Source organism: Chiloscyllium punctatum, chromosome 48, assembly GCF_047496795.1.
Source record: "Chiloscyllium punctatum isolate Juve2018m chromosome 48, sChiPun1.3, whole genome shotgun sequence".
Classification (NCBI taxonomy): domain Eukaryota; kingdom Metazoa; phylum Chordata; class Chondrichthyes; order Orectolobiformes; family Hemiscylliidae; genus Chiloscyllium; species Chiloscyllium punctatum.
In genome coordinates this window covers 48626835-48652571 of record NC_092786.1, presented here as the reverse complement: position 1 = coordinate 48652571, position 25737 = coordinate 48626835, and the positions used below count along the sequence as shown (strand labels likewise).

General features: G+C 43.4%; 1 pseudogene; it reads left to right on the top strand.

Annotated features, from left to right (window-relative positions):
- The first annotated feature begins 8326 nt into the window (after positions 1–8326).
- Positions 8327–25337, top strand: LOC140468995 (UDP-glucuronosyltransferase 2C1 pseudogene; annotated as a pseudogene).
- Positions 25338–25737: the final 400 nt, after the last annotated feature.

Here is a 25737-nt window from a genome sequence, read left to right as displayed (position 1 = left end):
TACGTAGGGGTATACACACATCCCATGCATCTATGCAGGATACATCTCCTGGCTCTTAGCTGCTTTCTTCATGCTGACTTACCTATTTAGAAGCTGCCAGCTCCTCTCTATTTCACATTGCTTTCCTTTCCTCTGGTCCGTGCTTTAAAAATAGAGGCTGGTCCAGCACAGTTTGAGGGGCATCTTCTGGCTTGTAGCATCTGAAATGGTGTGCAACTGGACCATAAAACATGTTGCCTGTGCATGAATTCTGGAAGGTCCCCAATTAGAGACAAGCATATCCACCACATGCCATTCCCCAAAAAAGCTTCTTAAGTGCCCAGTTCCATACATAATGAGGTGAAGAGCAGTAGATTGCATGAGAAAAGTTCTGCTGAGCCATGGCAGACCATGGATCTCGCTTGACTATAAAATATTTTAAATAGTAGCTTGGTAGTGCAGAGCTTGACTATTGCTGAAGAAAGTTGTGGTGCTGGAAAAGCGCAGCAGGCCAGGCAGCATCCGAGGAGCAGGAGAATCGATGTTTCAGGCATGAGCCCTTCTTCAGGAATGAGGCTGGTGTGCCAAGCGGGCTGAGATAAAAGGTAGTGGGGGGGGGGGGGGGGTGGAATTTGGGGGAGGGGCGCTGGGAATACGATAGATGGAAGGAGGTGAGGGTGAAGGCCGGAGAGGGGGTGGGGGCAGAGGGGTCGGGAAGAAGATTGCAGGTCAAGAGAGGGTACTAAATCCGGGGGTTGGGACTGAGATAAGGTGGGGTGAGGGGAAATGAGGAAGCTGGAGAAATCTACATTCATCCCGTGTGGTTGGAGGGTTCCTAGGTGGAAGTTGAGGCGCTCTTCCTCCAGGTGTCGTGTGGCTAGGGTCTGGCGATGGAGGAGGCCAAGGACTTGCATGTCCTTGGCAGAGTGGGAGGGGGAGTTAAAGTATTCAGCCACGGGGCGGTTGGGTTGGTTGGTGCGGGTTTCCCAGAGGTGTTCCCTGAAACATTCCGCAAGTAGGCGGCCTGTCTCCCCAATATAGAGGAGACCACATCAGGTGCAGTGGATGCAGTAAATGATGTGTGTGGAGGTGCAGGTGAATTCGCGATGGATATGGAAGGATCCATTGGGGCCTTGGAGGGAGGTGAGGGTGCAAGTTTTGCACTTCTTGCGGTTGCAGGGGAAGGTGCTGGGAGCGGAGGTTGGGTTGGTGGGGGTGTGTGGACCTGACGAGGGAGTCGCGGAAGGAGTGGTCTCTCCGGAACGCTGATAGGGGTGGGGAGGGAAATATATCCCTGGTGGTGGGGTCTGTTTGGAGGTGGCGGAAATGACGGAGGATGATACAATTATCTGGAGGTTGGTAGGATGGAAGGTGAGGACCTGTGGGGTTCTGTCCTGGTGGCGATTGGAGGGGCGGGGTTCAAGGGCGGAGGTGCGGGAAGTGGAGGAGATGCGGTGGAGAGCATCGTCGACCACATCGGAGGGGAAATTGAGGTCTTTGGAGAAGGAGGCCTTTTGGGTTGTTCGGTGGTGGAATTGGTCTTCCTTGGAGCAGATCCGGTGGAGGCGAAGGAATTGGGAATATGGGATGGCATTTTTACAGGGGGCAGGGTGGGAGGAGGTGTAATCTAGGTAGCTGTGGGAGTCGGCCAGTTTGTAGTAAATGTCTGCGTTGAGTCGGTCGCCCGAGAGAGAAATGGAGAGTTCTAGGAACGGGAAGGAAGAGTCTGAGACTGTCCAGGTAAATTTGAGGTCGGGGTGGAAGGTGTTAGTAAAGTGGATGAACTGTTCAACCTCCTCATGGGAACACAAGGTAGCGCCAATACAATCATCGATGTAGCGAAGGAAAAGGTGGGGGGTGGTGCCAGTGTAGCTGCGGAAGATGGACTGTTCCACATATCCGACGAAGAGGCAGGCATAGCTGGGGCCCATGCGGGTGCCCATGGCTACTCCTTTGGTTTGGAGGAAGTGGGAGGATTGGAAGGAGAAGTTGTTAAGAGTGAGGACCAGTTCAGTCAGTCAAAGGAGGGTGTCAGTGGAAGGGTACTGGTTGGGTTGGCGGGAGAGGAAGAAGCGGAGGGCTTGGAGGCCTTCGTGATGGCGGATGGAAGTGTATAGGGACTGGATGTCCGTCGTGAAGATAAGGCGTTGGGGGCCGGGCAAGCGAAAATCAAGGAGGAGGTGAAGGGCTTGGGTGGTGTCCTGAACGTAGGTGGGGAGTTCTTGGACTAAGGGGGACAGGACAGTGTCGAGGTATGCAGAGATATTGCTGAAGAAAGACCAATTTTGTTGAAGCTTTTCATCTTGCGCTGAAAAGGTCAAGCTTGGTTTCTTCTTTGTTATCTCAATTTATTTTGCACAATAAACTTTTATTGTTGAAACTGGATCTGCCGCATTGCGAGTTTGTCTTTCAGTGAAAGAACAACTTGTTTATAAAATATGATCTACTAAGCCAGATTTCAGGCTGGAATTTCATTTGATCAGTAGTATCATCAGCTGAGATCATAATTTGTTGTCAAACCCAGGGCATAGCTTTGTCTCCTGAGATATATGTTTCAACAGCAAACCCAAGTGTCCAGCCCAACTCCCTCCTACAAAAATATCAAATTATCAAATGAGCAAATGCTAAACAAGTTTGGATTCTACTCACCGGAGTTGGAAGAGTGAGAAGTGACATCATCAGAACATATGGGATTCCTAAAAGGCTTGACAGAGTAAATGCTGAAAGGATGCTTCCCTTATGGGCAAGTCTGGGACCCGAGTGTATAGTCTCATATAATAAACAGCCGCCAACTTAAGTCTGAGGAATTTTCATCTCAATAGGTTGTGACTCTTTGTATTTCCTTGCCACAGTGAGCTGTGGGGCAGAGTCCTTGTGTATATTTATGGTCGAGATAGATTCATGATCAGTAGGGGTATTAAGGGTTTTGGGCAAAGGGTAGGAAAGTGGTTATGAGGAATGTTACCCGGTCAGCCATGATCCTATTGAATGGTGGAGCAGCTTTGATGGGCCATATGGCCTACTCTGTTTCTACTTCTTGTGGCCTTTTCCAGTTGAATAATTTTAACCATTCTTACCCTAAATTAGCTTTTCACCTCTCTCATTGAAGTCAAAGGAATACACACTTCAAATGTTTACTTGTCTGAAAATGCATTGTGATTTTCCATGACAAAATTCAGAAGCAATTCTAAAGGCAATGAGGAAACAGAGGAAACATTTTCTTTGAATGCACACGTTTCCCATGGCAACAGAAAGGTCATTGCTCAACATGAACAGGAGATCATCTGGGGATTACTATTACATAATAAGAAACTATTTTAGATGTTTGGACCTGCCAGTAGTATTAATTTACTGTATTCTTTATTTTAGTTGAAATCTGTTGCTGGGAATACAAGGCCAACTGCAGAGCATAATTAATGCTTTATCAGTAAATAAAAAGTCACAATTCCTTGGCAAGGAGTTTTGTAAACTACAAGTTAAAATTAATCTGATAAACATTCCCAGGCCAGATATGCTGAGATGCTTTCAGCTAATTAAAACTTTCCATCCAAACTTACTCTAAAGATGTGAAGTTCTCTTGACTCAGGAACTATTTTCCTGGAATAGAAAACTGCACACAACTCAACTGTTATGAAAGGACAAATAGAAACAAGGAAATTAAAGGTCTGAGGCCTGACAGTCATTGTTGTGAGATTCCTCTAATTTATATTTCGAAATAAGTGGCTGAACAATGTGACAAAAGTGTTGCTATTTTTGTCATGTGTTCGATCTTGCTGCTCCCTGCTCATCAGTTACAAGTTCAATATATACATATAGATTAGGAGCAGGAGCTCAATTCAATGTTCTTGCCTACCCCCCAATAACTCTTGTTAGTCAAGAATCTATCTTGGGAAAGGATGGCCCGAGGCATGGTACATCAGTGATCCAAGCAGACCATACGACAATGGTTGTGTGGTGTCCACTCATCCATCGTCATGTTGCCTCCCAGTCAGGGAACACTTCAGCAGGTCAAGGACATTCAGCCTCCGATCATTGGCTAAGTGTCGTCCAATGCAGCCTTCCGGATACACACCAATGCAGAATTGCCAAGCATAAACTGACAGCCAAGTTCCACACCCATGAGGACCCCCTCAACTGTGACCAGATTTGGATTATATATTACTTTGGTTAGACCCTTGTCAAGCGACTGATACCTGTCATGTTATCCAGCCATCTGGCTTCTCTCGCACCATTTTATTTTTGATTTTTTGTAATTATCTCTCCGCCTTAATTAATTGGGTCATCGGTCATCCCTTCACTTGTTGTTCAGCTATTGACACTCTACTCACACTGTTTCATATTTTTGATCACCTGTAAAGACTTGTTATGCAACATAACATTCCTGTCGACATTACACTCACACTGTTTGTATTTATCTGTTGACATTCTTAACTACCTGCGATTATCTTGCCATTATCTCTCTGCCTACATATCCAGTGCCAGTACACTTCCTTCCAGTTCACCTGGTAAATGAGCAGTGCTCTGAAAGCTTGTGATTTCAAACAAACCTGTTGGAGTGTAACCTGGTGCCATGTGACTTCTGACTTTTGTCTACCCCAGCCCAACACTGGCACCTCCACATCAAGAATCTAGCTACCTCTGCCTTAAAAATATCAATGACTCGACCGCCAATGCAATCAGAGCAAGAGAGATCCAAGGACTGAAGATCTTCTGAGAGAAAAAGTTCTTCATTTCCATCTTAAAAGAGAGATGTCTTATTTTTTAAATATGTCATATAGCTCTAGTCTTTTTCCGGGAGGGGTAATATCCTTTCAACATTCATCACATCAAGCTGAATATCGGAGTGCATCAGGGAAAATTAACAAACAGTGAAATTCACAACTAATCTTGGAGGAACTGTTGGGTGAAGCACAGAATCAGATAAGTTAATTGTTGTGTTAAGTCTGTCCAAGAGAAAGGCTGCAGTAGTAAGTATAGTGGATTCTTTCTTGATTATATGTTTTTGGAGATAAGTCTCTTGATTAAACTTAAAATATAAGCCATATAATTAATAGCAATAGCTATTAATTTAACCTGGGGCAGTGTTTGTAGAGAAATAAGACAGTGTTATTTTCTGGGTCTGTAGATTGTTAAGGAGCAAAAATGGCCTTTGCAGTGATGTGTACTTCTTGTCAGATGTGGGAGTTTAAAGAGAGTTTAAGGGTTACTGCAGATTATATCTGCCATAAATGCTGATGGATGAGAATCTTATCAGATCGAGTGGATTGGTTGGAGAGACAGATAGAAGCGATGAGGAATTTGCAACAGCAACAGTATGTGATGGATGGCAGTTATAGGAAGGGGGGAAAGTCTCAGATACAGTCACATAGATGGGTTAACTCCAGGAAGGGTAAGAGAGGTAGGCACCTAGGGCAGGAGTCTTTTGTGGATATACCCATTTCAAACAGGTATGCTGTTTTGGAAAATGTAGTGGGTGATGGATTCTCAGGGGAACATAGCATGAACAGCCAAGTTTCTGGTAGTGAGACTGGCTCTAAGGCAACGAGGGGTACATCGGCTTCCAAGAGATCAATTGTGTGACAGGATTCTGTAGTCCAAGGTACAGACAGACGTTTCTGTGGCCAGCAGAGAAAAAGCAGAATGGTGTGTTGTTTCCCTGGTGCCAGGATCAAGGATGTCTCAAGAGGGTGCAGAATGTTCTCACGGGGGAGAGGGACCAGTAGGAGGTCATTGTCTACATTGGAACCAATGGCATAGGAAGGGAAAGAGTTGAGATTCTGAAGGGAGATTACAGAGAGTCAGGCAGAAATTTAAAAAGGAGGTCTTCAAGGGTAGCAATATCTGGATTACTCCCAGTGCTATGAGCTAGTGAGGGCAGGAATAGGAGGATAGAGCAGATGAATGCGTGGCTGAGGAGCTGGTGTATGGGAGAAGGATTCACAGTTTTGGATCATTGGAATCTCTTTTGGGGTAGAAGTGACCTGTACAAGAAAGATGGATTGCACCTAAATTGGAAGGGGACTAATATACTGGCAGGGAAATTTGCTAGAGCTGCTTGGGAGGATTTAAACTACTAAGGTGACGGGGGGGAACCCAGGGAGATAGTGAGGAAAGAGATTGATCTGAGACGGGTACAGCTGAGAACAGAAGTGAGTCAAACAGTCAGGGCAGGCAGGGACAAGGTAGGACTAATAAATTAAACTGCATTTATTTCAATGCAAGAGGCCTAACAGAGAAGGCAGATGAACTCATGGCATGGTTAGGAATATGGGGCTGGGATATCATAGCAATTACAGAAACATGGCTCAGAGATGGGCAGGACTGGCAGCTTAATGCTCCAGGATACAAATGCTACAGGAAGGATAGAAAGGAAGGCAAGAGAAGAGGGGGAGTGGCACTTTTGATAAGGGATAGCATTACAGCTGTGCTGAGGGATGATATTCCTGGAAATACATCCAGGGAAGTTATTTGGGTGGAACTGAGACATAAGAAAGGGATGATCACCTTTATATTATAGACCCCCCAATAGTCAGAGGGAAATTGAGAAACAAACTTGTAAGGAGATCTCAGCTATCTGTAAGAATAATAGGGTAGTTATGGTAGGGGATTTTAACTTTCCAAACATCGAGTGGGACTGCCATAGTGTTAAAGGTTTAGATGGAGAAGAATTTCTTAAGTGTGTACAAGACAATTTTCTGATTCAGTATGTGGATGTACCGACTAGAGAAGGTGCAAAACTTGACCTACTCTTGGGAAATAAGGCAGGGCAGGTGACTGAGGTGTCAGTGGGGGAGCACTTTGGGGCCAGCGACCATAATTCTATTTGTTTTAAAATAGTGATGGAAAAGGATAGACCAGATCTAAAAGTTGAAGTTCTAAATTGGAGAAAGGCCAATTTTGACGGTATTAGGCAAGAACTTTTGAAGGCTGATTGGAGGCAGATGTTCGCAGGTAAAGGGACGGCTGGAAAATGGGAAGCCATCAGAAATGAGATAACAAGAATCCAGAGAAAGTATGTTCCTGTCAGGGTGAAAGGGAAGGCTGGTAGGTATAGAGAATGCTGGATGACTAAAGAAATTGAGGGTTTGGTTAAGAAAAAGAAGGAATCATATGTCAGGTATAGACAGGATAGATTGAGTGAATCCTTAGAAGAGTACAAAGGAAGTAGGAGTATATTTAAGAGGGAAATCAGGAGGGCAAATAGAATTAAGGAGAATCCAAAGGGTTTTTACAAATATATTAAGGACAAAAGGGTAACTAGAGAGAGAATAGGGCCCCTCAAAGATCAGCAAGGAGGCCTTTGTGTGGAGCCACAGAAAATGGGGAAGATACTAAATGAGTATTTTGCATCAGTATTTACTGTGGAAAAGGATATGGAAGATATGGACTGTAGGGAAATAGATGGTGACACCTTGCAAAATGTCCAGACTACAGAGGACGAAGTGCTGGGTGTCTTGAAACAGTTAAAGGTGGATAAATCTCCAGGACCTGATCAGGTGTACCCAAGAACTCTGTGGGAAGCTAGAGAAGCGATTGCTGGGCCTCTTGCTGAGATATTTGTATCATCGATAGTCACAGGTGAGGTGCCAGAAGACTGGGGGTTGGCAAACGTGGTGCCACTGTTTAAGAAGGGCGGTAAAGACAAGCCAGGGAACTATAGACTGGTGAGCCTGACCTCGGTGGTGGGCAAGTTGTTGGAGGGAATCCTGAGGGACAGGACATACATGTATTTGGAAAGGCAAGGACTGATTAGGGATAGTCAACATGGCTTTTTGCGTGGGGAATCGTGTCTCACAAACTTGATTGAGTTTTTTGAAGAGGTAACAAAGAAGATTGATAAGGGCAGAGCAGTAGATGTGATCTATATAGACTTCAATAAGGCGTTCGACAAGGAGACTGATTAGCAAGGTTAGATATCATGGAATACAGGGAGAACTAGCCATTTGGATACAGAACTGGCTCAAAGGTAGAAGACAGAGGGTGGTTGTGGAGGGTTGTTTTTCAGACTTGAGGCCTGTGACCAGTGGAGTGCCACAAGGATCGGTGCTGCGTCCTCTACTTTTTGTCATTTACATAAATGATTTGGATGTGAGTATAAGAGGTACAGTTAGTAAGTTTGCAGATGACACCAAAATTGGAGGTGTAGTGGACAGCGAAGAGGGTTACCTCAGTATACAACAGGATCTGGACCAGATGGGTCAATGGGCCGAGAAGTGGCAGATGGAGTTTAATTCAGATAAATGCGAGGTGCTGCATTTTGGGAAAGCAAATCTTAGCAGGATTTATACACTTAATGGTAGGATCCTAGGGAGTATTGCTGAACCCTTCGACACCAACGGCCATTTTGAGTGCGAGCAGCAGCGGAGGTAAGACGAACACAGAAGACTGCAGCTAAGGTAAGGCAGTTTTTAAAAATTACTTACCAGTCGTGGGCAGCGGTGTTTTCTCTTTCACAGAAGGAGCGGGAGCAGCAGAGGAAGTGACGAGGACCAGAGGGGCAGCCGGGAAGGAAAGCAGTGGCCATATATATCAGCAAGGCGGCTAATCCCGAGACTCTACAACTGTAGTGTCTCCCACCCGCCCTCCTCCTCTAACCTAGTTAATAAGGTAAGGTTCATTCTAAACTTCCTCTATTGAATATAAGTTTGTTATTAATTTTATAGCAACTTGAACTAAGCTTTCTACTTTAGTACTGAGTGGGTGTTCAGATAAGTCGGGTATGGATGCTAGGGCAGTTTCTTGCTCCTCCTGCAGAATGTGGCAGGTGGGAGACATGGCACACGTCTCCGCTGGCTACATCTGCACCCAACTCCAGCTCCTTGAAAACTGTGTTAGGGAATTGGAGCTGGAGCTGGATGAACTACGGATCATTCGGGAGGATGAGGGGGTAATTGAGAGGAGTTATCGGGAGTTGGTCACTCCTAAGGCTCAGGACAAGGATAGATGGGTTACAGTTAGAGGGAGGAAAGGGGACAGACAGACAGTACAGAGATCCCCTGTGAACCTTCCCCACAGCAATGAGTATACCGTTTTGGATACTCCTGGGGGGGGGGGATTGGCCTACCAGAGGAAAGCCATAGTAGTCAGTTCTCTGGCACTGAGCCTGACACTGTGGCAAAGAAGGGAAGGGGGCAGAATAGAAAAGTACTTGTGGTAGGGGACTCGATAGTTAGGGGAATCGACAGGAGATTTTGTGGTCAGGATCGGGATTCCCGGAAGGTATGTTGCCTTCCTGGTGCCAGGGTCCGGACGTCTCCGATCGGGTGTATAAAGTTCTAAAAGGGGAGGGCGAACAGCCAGAAATCGGGTTACATATTGGCACTAATGATCTAGCCAGAAAAAGGATTGAGGATATAAAAGGTGATTTCAGGGAGTTAGGATGGAAGCTGCAAAGCAAGATGAACAGAGTATTGTTCTCTAGTTTACTACCGGTGCCACGAGATAGTGAGGTGAGGAACAGGGAATGGGCGGAGCTTAACATGTGGCTGCGCAGCTGGTGTAGGAGGGAGGGCTTCAGATATGTAGATAATTAGGATGCCTTCTGGGGAAGGTGGGACCTGTACAAGAAGGACGGGTTGCATCTGAACTGGAAGGGGACCAATGTCCTGGGTGGAAGGTTTGCTCGAGTAGTTCGAGAGGGTTTAAACTAGTATGGCAGGGGGGTGGGAACCTGAGCTGTATACTGGAGGTGAGAGTTGATGCAGATGAGGCAATAGCAAGAGGTAGACCAGCTAGTGGGAAGGATTTTCCTGGCAAGGAACCAAGGGATCAGTTAAAGTGTGTTTGCTTTAACGCAAGGAGTATCAGGAATAAAAGTGATGAACCTAGAGCATGGATCAGTACCTGATGCTATGATGTTGTGGCCATAACAGAGACATGGGTTTCTCAGGGGCAGGAATGGTTGCTGGATGTTCTAGGGTTTACAGCATTTAAAAAGAATAGGGAGGGGGGAAAAAGAGGAGGGGGTGTAGCACGACTAATCAGAGAGGGTATCACAGCTACAGAAGCTTCCACTGTCGAGGAAGATCTACCTACCGAGTCAGTATGGGTGGAAATTCGGAACAGCAAGGGAGTAGTCACCTCGTTTGGGGTTTACTACAGGCCCCCCAACAGCAGCAGGGAGATTGAAGAAAGCATAGGTCAGCAGATTTTGGAAAAGTGTGGACGTAGCTGGGTTGTTGTAATGGGTGACTTTAACTTTCCCAATATTGATTGGAACCTCCTTCAAGCAGAAGATTTGAATGGAGCTGTTTTTATAAGGTGTGTTCAGGGGGGTTTCCTAACTCAGTACGTTGACAGGCCGACGAGGGGAGAGGCCATACTAGACTTGGTGCTCGGAAATGAGCCGGGGCAAGTATCAGATCTTGTGGTGGGAGAGCATTTTGGTGATAGTGACCACAACTGCCTCACATTCTACATAGCTATGGAGAAGGAGAGGATTAGGCAAAATGAGAGGATATTTAATTGGGGAAGAGGAAACTATGATGCGATTAGACATGAGTTAGGAAGCATGGACTGGGAGCAATTGTTCCATGGTAAAGGCACTATAGACATGTGGAGACTGTTTAAGGAACAGTTGTTGCGAGTGATGAATAAATATGTCCCTTTGAGAAGGGGTAAGATAAAGGAACCTTCGATGATGAGAGCGGTGGAGCTTCTCGTCAAAAGGAAGAAGGTAGCTTACATATGATGGAGGAAGCTAGGGTCAAGCTCAGCTCTAGAGGATTACAGGCAGGTGAGGAAGGAGCTTAAAAATGGTCTGAGGAGAGCCAGGAGGGGGCACGAGAAAGGCTTGGCAGAACGGATTAGGAAGAACACAAAGGCAATTTACACTTATGTGAGGAATAAGAGAATGGTCAAAGAAAGAGTAAGGCTGATCAGGGATAGCATAGGGGACTCGTGTGTGGAGTCTGAGGAGGTAGGGGAGGCCCTAAATGAGATTTTTGCTTCTGTCTTTACGAAAGAAATGAACTTTGTAGTGAATGAAACCTTTGAAGAGCAGGTGTGCATGCTGAAATGGATAGAGATAGAGGAAGCTGATGTGCTGAAAATCTTGTCAAACATTAAGATTGACAAGTCGCCAGGCCCGGACCAGATTTGTCCTTGGCTGCTTTGGGAAACGAGAAATGTAATTGCTTTGCCACTTGCGAAGATCTCTGCATCCTTGCTTTCCACTGGAGTCGTACCTGAGGACTGGAGAGAGGCAAAGGTAATTCCTCTCTTCGAGAAAGGAAATAGGGAAATCCCCGGCAATTACAGAACAGTAAGTCTCACGTCTGTCGTCTTTGATTAGATTAGATTACATTACAATGTGGAAACAGGCCCTTCGGCCCAACAAGTCCACACCGACCCGCCGAAGCGCAACCCATCCGTACCCCTACATTTACCCCTTACCTAACACTGCGGGCAATTTAGCATGGCCAATTCACCTTACCTGCACATCTTTGGACTGTGGGAGGAAACCGGAGCACCCGGAGGAAACCCACGCAGACACGGGGAGAATGTGCAAACTCCACACAGTCAGTCGCCTGAGGTGGGAATTGAACCTGGGTCTCTGGTGCTGTGAGGCAGCAGTGCTAACCACTGCATGGTGTTAGAAAGGATTCTGAGGGATAGGATTTATGACCATCTGAAAGAGCATGGCTTGATTAAATGCAGTCAACACGGCTTTGTGAGGGGCAGGTCATGCCTCACAAACCTTATCGAGTACTTTGAGGATGTGACTAGAAAAGTTGATGAGGGTCGAGCTGTGGATGTGGTGTATATGGACTTTGGCAAGGCATTTGGTAAGGTTCCCCATGGTAGGTTCACTCAGAGGATCAGGAGGAATGGAATACAGGGGAACTGGATACAGAATTGGCTGACCAACAGAAGACAGCAAGTGGTAGTAGAAGGAAAATATTCTGCCTGAAAGTCAGTGGTGAGTGGTGTTCCACAGGGCTCTGTCCTTGGGCCTCTACTGTTTGTAATTTTTATTAATGACTTGGATGAGGGGATTGAAGGATGGGTCAGCAAGTTTGCAGATGACACAAAGGTTGGAGGTGTTGTTGACAGTATAGAGGGCTGTTGTAGGCTGCAGCGGGACATTGATAGGATGCAGATTTGGGCTGAGAGGTGGCAGATGGAGTTCAACCTGGATAAATGCGAGGTGATGCATTTTGGAAGGTCGAATTTGAAAGCTGACTACAGGATTAAGGATAGGATTCTTGGCAGTGTGGAGGAACAGAGGGATCTTGGTGTGCAGGTACATAGGTCCCTTAAAATGGCCACCCAAGTGGACAGGGTTATTAAGAAAGCATATGGTGTTTTGGCTTTCATGAACAGGGGGATTGAGTTTAAGAGTTGTGAGATCTTGTTGCAGCTCTATAAAACTTTGGTTAGACCGCACTTGGAATACTGCGTCCAGTTCTGGTTGCCCTATTATAGGAAAGATGTGGATGCTTTGGAGAGGGTTCAGAGGAGGTTTACCAGGATGCTGCCTGCACTGGAGGGCTTATCTTATGAAGAGAGGTTGACTGAGCTCGGACTTTCTTCATTGGAGAAAAGGAGGAGGAAAGGAGACCTAATTGAGGTATACAAGGTAATGAGAGGCATAGAGTCAATAGCCAGAGACTATTTCCCAGGGCAGAAATGGCTAACATGAGGGGTCATAGTTTTAAGCTGGTTGTAGGAAAGTATAGAGGGGATGTCAGAGGCAGGTTCTTTACACAGAGAGTTGTGAGAGCATGGAATGCATTGCCAGCAGCAGTTGTGGAAGCAAGGTCATTGGGGACATTTAAGACACTGCTGGACATGCATATGGTCACAGAAATTTGAGGGTGCATACATGAGGATCAATGGTCGGCACAACATCGTGGGCTGAAGGGCCTGTTCTATGCTGTACTGTTCTATGTTCTATGTTCTAAAGGGACATTGGAGTGCAGGTTCATAGCTCCTTGAAAGTGGATTTGCAGGTAGATAGGATAGTGAAGAAGGCGTTTGGTATGCTTTCCTTTATTGGTTAGAGTATTGAGTACAGGAGCTGGGAGGTCATGTTGCGGCTGTACAGGACATTGATGAGGCCACTGTTGGAATATTGTGTGCAATTCTGGTCTCCTTCCTATCGGAAAGATGTTGTGAAACTTGAAGGGTTCAGAAAGGATTTACAAGGATGTTGCCAGAGTTGGAGGATTTGAGCTACAGGGAGAGGCTGAACAGACTGGGGCTGTTTTCCCTGGAGCGTCGGAGGCTGAGGGGTGACCTTATAGAGGTTTACAAAATTATGAGGGGCATGGATAGGATAAATAGACAAAGTCTTTTCCCTGGGGTCGGGGAGTCCAGAACTGGAGGGCATAGGTTTAAGGTGAGAGGGGAAAGATATAAAAGAGACCTAAGGTGCAACTTTTTCATGCAGAGGGTGGTACGTGTATGGAATGAGCTGCCAGAGGATGTGGTGGAGGCTGGTACAATTGCAACATTGAAGAGGCATCTGGATGGATATATGAACAGGAAGAGTTTGGAGGGATATGGGCCGGGTGCTGGCAGGTGGGACTAGATTTGGTTGGGATATCTGGTCAGCATGGACAGGTTAGACTGTTTCCATGCTGTACATCTCTATGACTCTATGACTCTGAGTGCTCTCAGGACCCTACAAGTTTTAATAAGATCACTTCATTTTTTCCAAATTCTAAATGTACAGATGTCTGACCTGTCCAATCTTTTCCTCATAAATAATCCCATCATCCCCCATATAAATTGAGTGAATCTTCTCTGAACTGCATGCAGGTCTTTACACCCTTATTTAAATAATGAGATGAAATATTGAGATGTAAGCAGCACACAAGATGGGCCTCACCAACACACAGTACATTAAAAACCATCCGTATGTTTATATTCCATTCTTGCAATAAATGACTAAATTCCATTTGCCTTCCTCATCACTTGTCATTCTGTAAGCCAACTTTGAGATTCCCATAAAAGGACACCCACATCTTTCAGTTCCTCAGAATTTTGCAATCTGTTTTGATTTAAATAACATGCCATAAATCTAGTCTTGCTGCCAAAGTGGACAAGTTCCCATTTTCTCAGATTATACTCCATCTGCCAATTTTTGCCGACTCTCTTGAACAGTTTTTAAAAGGGCTGTGGATAGATCATAGCCCTTTCGCTGCTTGCTTTTCTTCTTTTCTCTGTATCATTCATACATTTAGAAACCATACATTCAGTTTCCTCATTTAAACCATTGATATAAATTGTAAACAATTGAGGTCTCAACACAGATACCTGGAGCTCACCACTTGTCACACCCGGCACACCCAAAACGTAACAACTTTATGTGCACCCTGTGCTTCCATTTAACTTACCAATCCTCTCTCTGTAGTTGGATATGATCCTCTACACCATGTTGTCTTCTTTTGCACAATAACCTTGATATACCACCTTGTCAAATGCCTTCTGGAAATCTAAGTGCAATATTTACATGAAAAGGAAAGGTTTGGAGAGATTTGGGCCAGGAGCAGTTAGGTGGGACTAGTTTAGATTGGGATTATGTTTGGTTGGACTGAAGGATCTGTTTCCGTGCTGCATGACTCCATACCCACATGTTCTCCTTTATCTTTGTGGCTTGTTACTTCCATTTCACGAATATATTTTATGACTTTGCCTGATTGCATTAAGATTTTCAAAGTGACCTGCTATAATCTCCTTTATAACAAATTCCAACATTTTCCCTCTGACAGATATTAGGCTCAATGGTATGTGATTTCCTGTTGCTCTGTTCATGTTTTCTTAAGCAGAGGAGTCATGGTCACTATTTCTCAATCTTGTTAGAACTTCCCAGAGTCTATGGAATTTTGGAAAATTTAAGCCAAAGTCCTAACTATAAAATTATGTCGACAGCCATTTCCTTGGCATTCCATTAGAGCCAGGGTACTCTAATTTTTGTTCTAATATCCAAAGTACCCTTTTGCCTGGTGACTGTAATTCTTTTAAGTTCCTTGTTCCCTTTCACATGCCGATGTACAATTATTTCTGGAATGTTACTTGCATTCCTCTTCAATAAAGACAGGTCTACAATATCTATTCAATTCACCTGTGTGTTTCTCATTTCCTATTATTAATTCCCTGACTCACCTTCCAATGGACCATTCCTTACTTTTTTCCTTTTTAAAGGCCTGTAGAAACTCTCACAATCTGTTTTTACACTTCCAGCCAGCTTTTACTCATTTGTTCAAATTTCTCAGTCTTACTACTTTTCTTCATTGTTTTTATATCCATCCAAGCTTCAAACCTGTCATTCATCATCATGAATTATTTTTTCTACCAATACAAAACGACATGTGAAAGTTGGAACTATGTACATGGTTCACAATCAGCACTCTTTACATTTGGGGCTATGAGCATACCTTGGCGTCACCTCCTTTTGGTGGCAGAAGAAATTTACTAGACTCGAAAGAACAACTGGTTCAGAAAAAAACCATTGCCAACCAACTAGTCAAGAAGGAACCAGTAGAAGGTTTAATTGAGCTTCCTAGATTAATGACAGAACTCAAACAGCAAGAATAATCTAATGACACGACCTACATTGGCATAAGAGAACCCGGTCCAAACTAACAACAGGAAAAGGGTCAGATTTTACATGAGTGTAAATGTTCAATCCTCTATATTCTAAAATACAGCAATCTATGTGCGTGACAAAGACAATGCTGAGTGACCAGCAATCTTCCAGTGACATGATTGCAGATGTGGAAAAGTCAAGTTCATTGGTCAAACAATGTCAGCAGCTAACAGAAGACACCAACATGATCAGATAGAGGAAAAAGCTGCGCTTCACATAGTTTCATGAAAGCCTGGCTAAAGTCCACAGATTCTGGACATGATCATAAAGAATAAACTGTCTGGTATAAAACATGCAAGAAAGAGAATAGCTATTCAAATTAAGAAGCAGGTGCCTGGTCATGGAAATCTAGGCTACATTGAAGAAGAATAGTATTGATTGACAGAAAAACTAACCTTCATAACAAACATTTGTTAAATTAAATGTCCTCCAGATAAGACAATGCCTCTTTTGTTTAGATTCACCAGTGGTTTATCCTCTACCATGGATCATTACATAGAACCCAGAGTCAGCATAGAAAAGGAGGGATTGGTGAAAGTGAACTATCTAAACCAGAATAACACATAGTGATGTAGTGTCTATGACTATAATATCCATAAATGGCTGTGGATAGAAACAGAGCCTATATGTTAGTTGATGATCTTTTGTCAGAACAGATTACAATATAACTTTCTTATTCATTATAAATAACTTTCAATAAACATTAAACTAGTGCCAACTGGAAAGACCATCTCTTCTAAACCTGTTACCAAATACAAATATATGAATGAAGAACAGGAGAAAGACATCAGATTCTTTCAGAATTCATTGATGTGAATATGGCCTCAATTGTATGTCTCACACATCTCAAACTCAAACTGAAAGTGAAATTCGAACAAATTATGATCACTGTGGCTGATGGGACTTTTTGCCATGAAATCCTAACTAATCCTGTTTCATTGCACATTTCCTGGGGTAGAATGGTCTGCTGCCTGGTTGACACTGGAACATAGTGCTCCACGGAATTGCCCCAAGTGCACTCAAAGAACCTATTTCCAAGCCATTTTTGTCCATGTGGATTTATCTAATCAACCTGTAGATTAATGTAGCCCATGCTTTTGTAGTACCTTTCCAACAAGCCACGTTATTTAGGAACATAGGAACAGGAGAAGGCTATTGACACTACCTATGTTGACAGAAGAGAACTGGTCTATACTATCAACAGGAAAAATCCATCAATTTGTTCTTCCATTCAAATTTGATCATCTACATAAATTCACTTTCCTGCACTATATCCAGAAAGCTATTGACTTCTGTTTTGAACATGCTCAATGATTGAGCTTCCACAGCCCCCGGGGTAGAGAATTCTGAAGATTCACCACCCTCTGAGTAAAGAAATGATTCCTTATCTCAGTCTTAAATGGCCTACTCACTTTCCTGAGATAAAACAGGAAGTGCTTGAGATACGATCCCTGGTTTTTTTGATATACTTCATCCTATGGTGTGACTATTGTTAGGGATCTGTCAACCGCTGCAACTTACTTCCTCACTTTCCCGGACCTGAGTCAATGCTGAGGTACTGAGGTAATCTCCCACTGCTATACTAATGTATTCAGGGACAAAGTGTTTACTTTTTAAAAAACTTATTTTGCACAATCTGATGTTGTAGAGTCATTAAATTATAGACATGTGCAGCACAGAAACAGACCCTTTGAGCCAACTTGTCCATGCCGACCAGATGCCCAAGACTAACCTAGTCCCATTTGCCAGCACCTGGTCCATATCCCTCTAAACCTTCCTATTCGGATACCCATCCAGATGCCCTTTAAATGTTATAATTGTACCAGCCTCCACCACTTCCTTTGGCTACGCACACACACGCACCACCCTCTGCGTGAAAAAGTTGCCCCTTAAGTCTCTTTTATATCTTTCCTCTCTCACCCTAAACCAGTTCTGGACTCCCTCACTCCAGGGAAAGGACCTTGACTATTTACCCTATCCATGCCCCTCATGATTTTATAAACCTATATGAGGTCACCCGTTAGCCTGTTGGTGCACTCTTTGGTTTGTACACTCTTTCCCCTCCTGCTACACTTACGTTATCATTGCTCATGTTTTTACCCTATACGATGACATGCTCTTTTCTCTTAAATTTACCACATTGTCTTGTCTTGATTCCTCCCCTAAAATTTAATTTGTTGCCCTTGCTGTAACTCTCACCATAACACCGGTTTTGATATGAGGACAGTCCCATTGGTACATCTTCGTGCAATTAAACTTACTTCTCCCAGTCTTTCGGTCATGTACTTACATCTCCTATATTTACCCTTTTGTTAATTTGGTTATGGTTCAGATAGTAATCCACAGATTATCACCATTTTCTTTCTGCATTTTAATTTAGCCCCTAGCTGTTCATAAACCTTATGTAAAATTGCCCCTCCGAGTCCTATCTCTGATGATATTGTCCACAAGAACCATGACTCCTAAATCCTCCCACTCCTCCTGCAAGTTCCTGTCCAACTGTGAGCTGATGTTTCAACAGTGTGCAGAGTCCTCCGGACTCATGTTTTCAGCTGCAGGCTGTTTGTCTATCCCCCTGACTATACATATTCCACATTCCTATTTGCTCCACTCACTTGGAAAACTTCCTTCATAATTCACACCACAGGAGCCTCCAGCATCGACAAATTTGATTAAAATTGTTAGATAATTACACCATCTGAGGCTCCTCCATTCATATTTTCTTGACCCCCTTACCTGCCTTACTCATGGTCTCATTTCATTGTTTCTGACCACAGCTTAAATCAGGAGAACTTAACTTCAGGATTGTGACCTCAGCAACAAAGTGGTCAGGTAATATTCCACTTTCCTATGCACTGCAGTATCCATCACCCTGTCTCCAGCTCATCAACTCTAATCCGAAGAGATGGAAGATAAATAGTAAAGTTGCTGAAGTCTCACCAGGTCACAGGGCTGCTCTGTCATTGCAGATAGACAACAGGTGGTGGATTAACCAGAGGGTTACCATGCCTTAGATGAGGGGAGTAAATGAGGAGAAGAGTTCTTCATGGTAACCTCAGCCAGTGCAGCAATTAAACCCACGCTGTTCGTATGACTCTGTGTTGCAAATCAGCTATCTCCAACTGAGCTAACCAACCCCCACTCCCTTAAGTTGTAGATACTTATTGCATATATTTTCTAACCAACCTGTTCAGAAATATTATTACACATCTATGGAATATATAAGACTTGAACCCAGGCAACCTGCTTCAGGGGTGGGGATGCTAACAAATCACCACAAACCCATCACTTACTGCACTGATATACTTAATCAACCTGTCCAGAGATATTATGATACACCTCTGAGCAGGTCGACTGGAACCCAGGCCTCCTGGCTCAGAGATACAGACATTGGCACTGCATCACAAGAACCCTCACTTACAGCTCTCTGAAAAAAAAACTATTTTTCTAATTAACGTGTGCAGATATGCCATTACACATGCCTGAAGCATGTGAGACTTGAACCCAAGCTTTCTGAACCACTCTGCTACAGGACGGCCAAGTTACTGCTCATGTGATTGCTCTGACACACAACAGCTGAAACATATTAGCTTAATTATTTTAATTTAATACTCTACAGACCATCCACGAATGCAATTAATTAAACCCCTGTAATAATAAACATTACGACTGACAAATAAACCAGAAAATTTAACAGCGAAAAACCAAAGAAGTGCATATGCAGAAGAACCTCAATTATCTGAATGAGATGGACGGGCACTATTTCATTTGGATAATTGATTATTCGGTTAATTAATTCAATGCCTCTCCTCTTGGGCTCAGAGTTTTCTGAAGTTTCCTTTTTCCTTGCTCTGCCTGCCTTGTTCCCTCAGTCTGTCTCAGGGTTTGTTTCTGAGCAGACACACACTTGTGTGTAAGGGATCTGCAGCATTGCTGAAGTCTCCCATACCCCCAGTTCAATGGGATTGACACAGCGAGAAGCTCCACTCTCCGTTAAGGAGACTAGGTAGCAGCACACTGAGTGCAAGCCACGCGCCCCTATCCACCCCCACCCTCACCCTGTGCCCCTACCCGCGCCACCAGGTCTGCCTCCATTCTGGCACCTTGTCACCCTCCACCCTGTCTGCCCCAACGCCAATCCCCTGTCCACCCCAACCCCATCCCCACCCCCTCCCCCCATCCGGACCCACCATCTGCTCCCACCCCCGCTCTCCATCTACCCCGCCCCCATCCGCCCCCACGCCTTCCCATCATCCACTTTGCCCCCAACCCCATCCAACACCATGCCCTCGGTCCTCCCCCATTCCCCAACCTGCCCCCCTCCGTGAGCTCCAGCCCCTGTCAGCACCCCGTCAGTCCCCGCCGTCTGCCTGCCCCCTCTATTTCCTCTCTGGGGCAGCCAGACTGGACACCAACAGCAAGGTTACTGCTGCCTTTGAGGGGTGAGTCTCAAAATAGCACACACTCACACACAGCCCCACACAACTTTTTACTGCAACGTTTTGACAGGTTCCACCTTTGCCCTGTATAGAACAATGTTGGAAAGACTATCTGGGGAAGGGGGGGGGGTGGTTTAGGGTACACCCCTGTGTAGAACTCCAGGGAAAGTGTGGTGAGAGAGAGAGGATGGGCAGTCAGTCATTTGGAGATGGTGCCTGGGTTCCCATCGATGTCCAGGACTGTTCTCGGCAGCATTTCAGTAAGCCGAGTTGATTTTAATCATTGTAAATAAAAGATGCGATCAGTGTTGGAAACACTTCTTTTATGTAATGCTGCTATCAGGACATTGAGATCTTCTTTGGATAATCCAAAAAATCGGATAATCGATGTTCAGATAATCGAGGTTCCTCTGTAATGGAAATCAGACAAAAAATCATCGGAAAATTCTGCAGCTCAGTCTGCATCTGTGGAGGGAAAGCAGAATTAATGTTTCGAGTCCAGTGACTGTTCTGAAGGGTCACTCAACCCGAAACGTTAACTTTGCTTTCTCTCCACAGATACCGCCAGACCTGCTGAATTTTTCCAATAATTTCTGATCTTTGCTTCAGAAAATTTAACAATTTCTTGATTACTTTCTATTTTAACTTTAACTGTAAGGAAATAAATTAAACTATTCAAACGTTACGTAAATTTTAATTCATTTGTAAAACACATCTTTTTTTAAAAAAACTCTCCTCATTACACACCTTCCCTAAAAAGTGCACACTCACCAATTCTTTACAGACATACTCTAAGAACAGTTGCTCACAAGCCAATCAGTTAACAGCTTTCTTATCATGTTACTGTTATCTTAGGGCGTGCTTGGAATCTCCACTTCTGTTGCAGGTAAGTTCGAGCAGCAAATTAAAGTGCTAAACGCAGCTCTCTCTCAAACATATCATTTTGCAACTGAGTAGCCTTAATCATTCTCGCCCTAAATCGGCTTTTCTTCTCTCACACCTCCAGCGTCTGCACTCCTCACTTTCTTCTCGTTAAAGTCATTGCCTGTTTCCGAAAACGCATTGCTTCTTTCCGATTTCAGAGATAAACGATTAACTCCAGAGGCAGTGATAAATAGGAGGAGACACTCCATCTGAATGTGCACTTTGTGCTAACGAAAAGATCATTGCGATATGTGAATATTAGATCACACGCACATCAATATTGACAAGAAGAAAGTTACTTAGACTTTGGACCTGCCAATTATATTGAGTTGTTGTACTCTTTGTTTTAGCTGAGCTCTGGGTGATTGTTAACACACGATTTACTGCAGTCCTTCATCAGTAAGTAAAAGATCACAATTTCATGGGAAGGAGTTTTGTAAATGAAATGTTAAAATTAATCTTTCAACTTTGATAGCTAATATTTTCTGGCCAGATATGTTGAGGTGCTTTGTTTCCATGGAACCATCTTGCAGAACAACAGATGTAATATACAAGAGCTGCAGATGTTGGATACCTGAAACAATAAAAACAGAAATTGGTGTAGAGACTAGAAGGTCAGGCAACATCTGTGGAGAGAAAACAGTTAATGTCGAAACTATTGAATGTATTGAGGGGTCACTGGACTTGAAATGTTAACTCTGTTTCCCTCTTCACAGATGCTGCCAGACCTGCTGCTTCTCTGGCAATTTTTAGTTGGCTTATTTCAGATCTCCAGCATCTGCAGTTCTTTGTATGATGACCCAAAGTTCCCTTCATTCAAGACCATTCTTCAAGATGAGAGAATTGCATGCCACTCTATTTTAAGAAAGATGTAATGAAAGTCAGGCAGTTAAAGTATTGACCTAACATCAGTTATTGTGAAATTTGTTGAAGCTGCAATTCACTACAGAGTGGTTGAATATGACTTGTTGAACAGGTTACTCTGGATATATGTTGAAACTTGCTGCTCTGTGTTTACCAGTTGCCGATCCAACAAATCTGCTTCTGTTGTACCCAAGTGTTAATTTTGCACAGGAAGCCATTTAGCCTATAGTCTGATTTGTTCAATGCACTGCCAAATTAGATCACAACTGTCAGAAAATGCCCATAAGCTCAAGTAAAATTGTGGTGCAAAGAACAAAACTGCTGACTGATTTTCAAAGATTGTGAAAGTTTGAAATCACAGGGATTTGTGTATGCTTTACAAAAAAGCATTGTTGGCATGCAGGATCTACAAACAGTCAACAAGAAAATATATTGCCGCGCCTTCATGTCGCTGGTAATTACCTCCCGAATGGCATTGTGGGTCAACCGACAGCAGCTGGGTGACAGAAGGCAGCTCACCATCGCCTTCTCAAGGAGAAATAGGGATGAGTAATAAGTGCTGGCCGGCCAGCGATGTTCATACCACAAAAGAATAAACCATTTTTAGGTATTTAACAAAGTAGCTGCTGAGAAACTGTTTCCTTTGGGCCATGGGTTATCCAGAGCTCAGGTCATGATTTCTGGTTAAAGGTAGCTATTTAGGACAGAGATGCAGAAGAATTCCTTTATAGAGGCTGTGAATCTTTGGAATCCTCTAAACCAGAGAGGTACATGGGAATATTACCTCATTGATTTGGGGTCAAGGAAAATGGGGCCAGTGTGGAAGTTGAATCATGAGGTACAATGGTGGAGTAGTGGTCATGTCATGGAATGTAACTTAGAGGCTCAGGCTAATGATCTGGAGCATGGGTTCAAATCCTGCCATCTCAGCTGCTGGAATTTTAAATCCATTCCTAAATTAAGAATATTCTCAGTAATGGTAAACATGACAAATATTGTTAATTGTTGCTAAAGCACTTCCAGTTCACTGACAGTCATCATGGAAGGAAACCTACTGTCCTTGCCTGGTCTGACTAATATGTGACTCCCTATCCACAGCAATGTTTTTAACTGCCACTCTGAAATGGTTGAATAAGTCACTCATTTCAAGGACAGAGTGATGGGCAATAATGGCAGTCTGCCATTGATGCCCACATCTCCTGGAAGAATAAAGGAAAATAATGTAATCATGATGAAACTTATAGCTTCTTGCTAATACTTGTAAAATGTCCATTGACATGATATCATGAACATTTCGATTCACTTCCTCAACAGGATCTGGATAACACTTATTTCGGACAATGGAGTGCCCTGGATGGAAATGCAGATATCAAATTGCATATATTGTTAGCATCGTCATCAGCATATCTTACCCTGTAACACAGGGAGCTAATATATTGGTTGTACCTGCTGAGGGAAGTCACTGGGTTAATATGAGAATTCTAATGGAGGAACTGAAACTTCATGGGCACAACAATACTGTGTTTTATTTCTCAACATTTTGGTATGCTGAAGAGATGCCTGACTTATATCAATCGATTGTCATTCAGCTGCAAGGAGATGTTGGGAAAACTACAAGTCAAGTGATTTCGCAAGATTTTATACAGAATTCTATGAATGTTTTACAGAATGGTTCCGAACCGTTGAGTTTCATCAAGCACCAATATAAACTAATGACAACAGTCCACATTGCTCATACTTACCTTCAAAGTCTTATCCGTGCTGTTTTTCAGAACAGGAGTTTGTTAAATGAACTTGGAAATGCACACTTTGACATGATAATTGCTGATCCTGTTTTTCCTGTCGGTCCAATGCTTGCTTATTATTTGAAGCTGCCTTTGGTGTATAATGTTCGTTGGCTCACTAGTGGAGAAGCTCATTTTCTATCTGCACCATCACCACTGTCCTATGTCCCAGTCCTCGGTTCAAAATTGGCAGATAAAATGAGTTTCCTCCAAAGAACTAAAAATTTCATATTATATTTTCTTCAAACTTCTATTACAGGTTTTATTTTTCATCCAATGTACAATGAACTCTGCCATCACTATCTGGGCCCAGACACAGACATTGAGACTGTTCTCCTAAGGGCAGATGTGTGGCTGATGAGAGTAGACTTTATATTTGAATTCCCGAGACCCACCATGCCCAATATTGTTTATATTGGTGGATTCCAGTGTAAACCACCCAAACCTCTAGAGGCAGAGTTTGAAGAGTTTGTGCAGTCCTCAGGGGAGCATGGGGTTATTGTCATGTCAATGGGGACTATTGTCAGTTCTTTGCCAATGCATATTACAATGCAAATAGCAGAGGCCTTTGCTCAATTACCTCAGAAGGTTATCTGGAGATACAATGGAGAGACCCCTCCCAACATTGGAAATAATACACTACTGGCAAAATGGATCCCTCAGAATGATCTACTTGGACACCCTAAGACAAGAGCCTTCGTTGCCCATGGTGGCACCAATGGTCTTTATGAAGCCATCTATCATGGGGTGCCAGTAGTTGGCATACCTCTATTTTATGACCAGTTTGATAATTTACTCAGACTTGAAGTCCGAGGTGCAGCAAAAGTGATAAACATTGCAACCATGCAGTCAACAGATCTACTGCAGGCAATTAATGAGGTTATATATAACACATCTTATCGGGAGAACATGCAGAAACTCTCAGCTCTCCACAGAGACCAACCCGAGTCTCCAATGGAGAGAGCTATTTTCTGGATTGAGTACGTTGCCCGACACAAAGGGGCACCACATTTGCGCTCAGAATCTTACCGACTCCCCTGGTACGTTTACTATTGTGTAGATGTGATGATCTTCCTGGTGTCTTTGTTCTTCATGGGTACAGTGGTGACAGTCCTACTACTGAGAAACCTTTGTTACATCTCTTGGAAGGGAAAGCAAAAAACCCAGTAAGATTAATGTGGTTGAATTGAAAAAGATGCTTTGATAATTTTCAATTTATCAATGGTCATTTCATCCAGTATCTAATTCATTCCATCCAGTTGGCATTAATTTGAATTAATGCTTTGAGGAAAGTATCACAGGAGTGACATGCCAGTTAATACTAGACCTTGTGAATAGATGCAGACATGGACATAGTGTACTTAAATTTTAAAGAAACAGTGCTTTGTCCAAAACAAATCATTATATTAGTTCACGCGCGATCATGAATTTAAAATAAAGACACATGACAACAAGTTGTAGTCAAACAGGTTTATTTGAAATCACAAACTTTCAGAGTTCTGCTGCTTCATCTGATGAAGGAGCAGCACTTTGTAAGCTTGTGGTTTTAAATAAACCTGTTAGACAATAACCTGGCATCATGTGACTTCTGACTTTGTCCACCCCAGTTCAACACCTGCACCTTCACCTGTTGGTAAAAATAAGACTATGAGGAATTTGGAATTCTTTGGCAGAGGAGACAATTTTTGTCACAATTTGCTGATCTACTGTATCCAGTTGAATTTTCCCAATAAAATTCTATCCTTTTTGTTTTATTTGGTCTTTTATTTGCTTCCTCTGTGCTGCCATACACTGGTAATGCTGATATGTGGACATGTTGAAAGTAAGTTTTCCTCTCATAAACTTCACTCTGCCATGCAATTATTTCCTCAGCTGCCACAAGGATCATTTACGCACAAATGACTTTCTTTTCCTCCATAGAATATCTTGAGCAGCAACCTCAAAAAAAACTTAACATTCTACATCTGTAAATCTTTTTCTTCTCATTTATCAAATTGCATTTTCTGATGCATGTATTTGGATTCTGTGGTTCTCTCTGACTATTAGAGCTAACCTCAGCTGGGATCATCACAATTACTGGAAGTTAGAAATACTGCTGTTGAATAGCAACTGCTGCAGTATTGAACAATAGGAAGGCAAATACTTCTGCAAA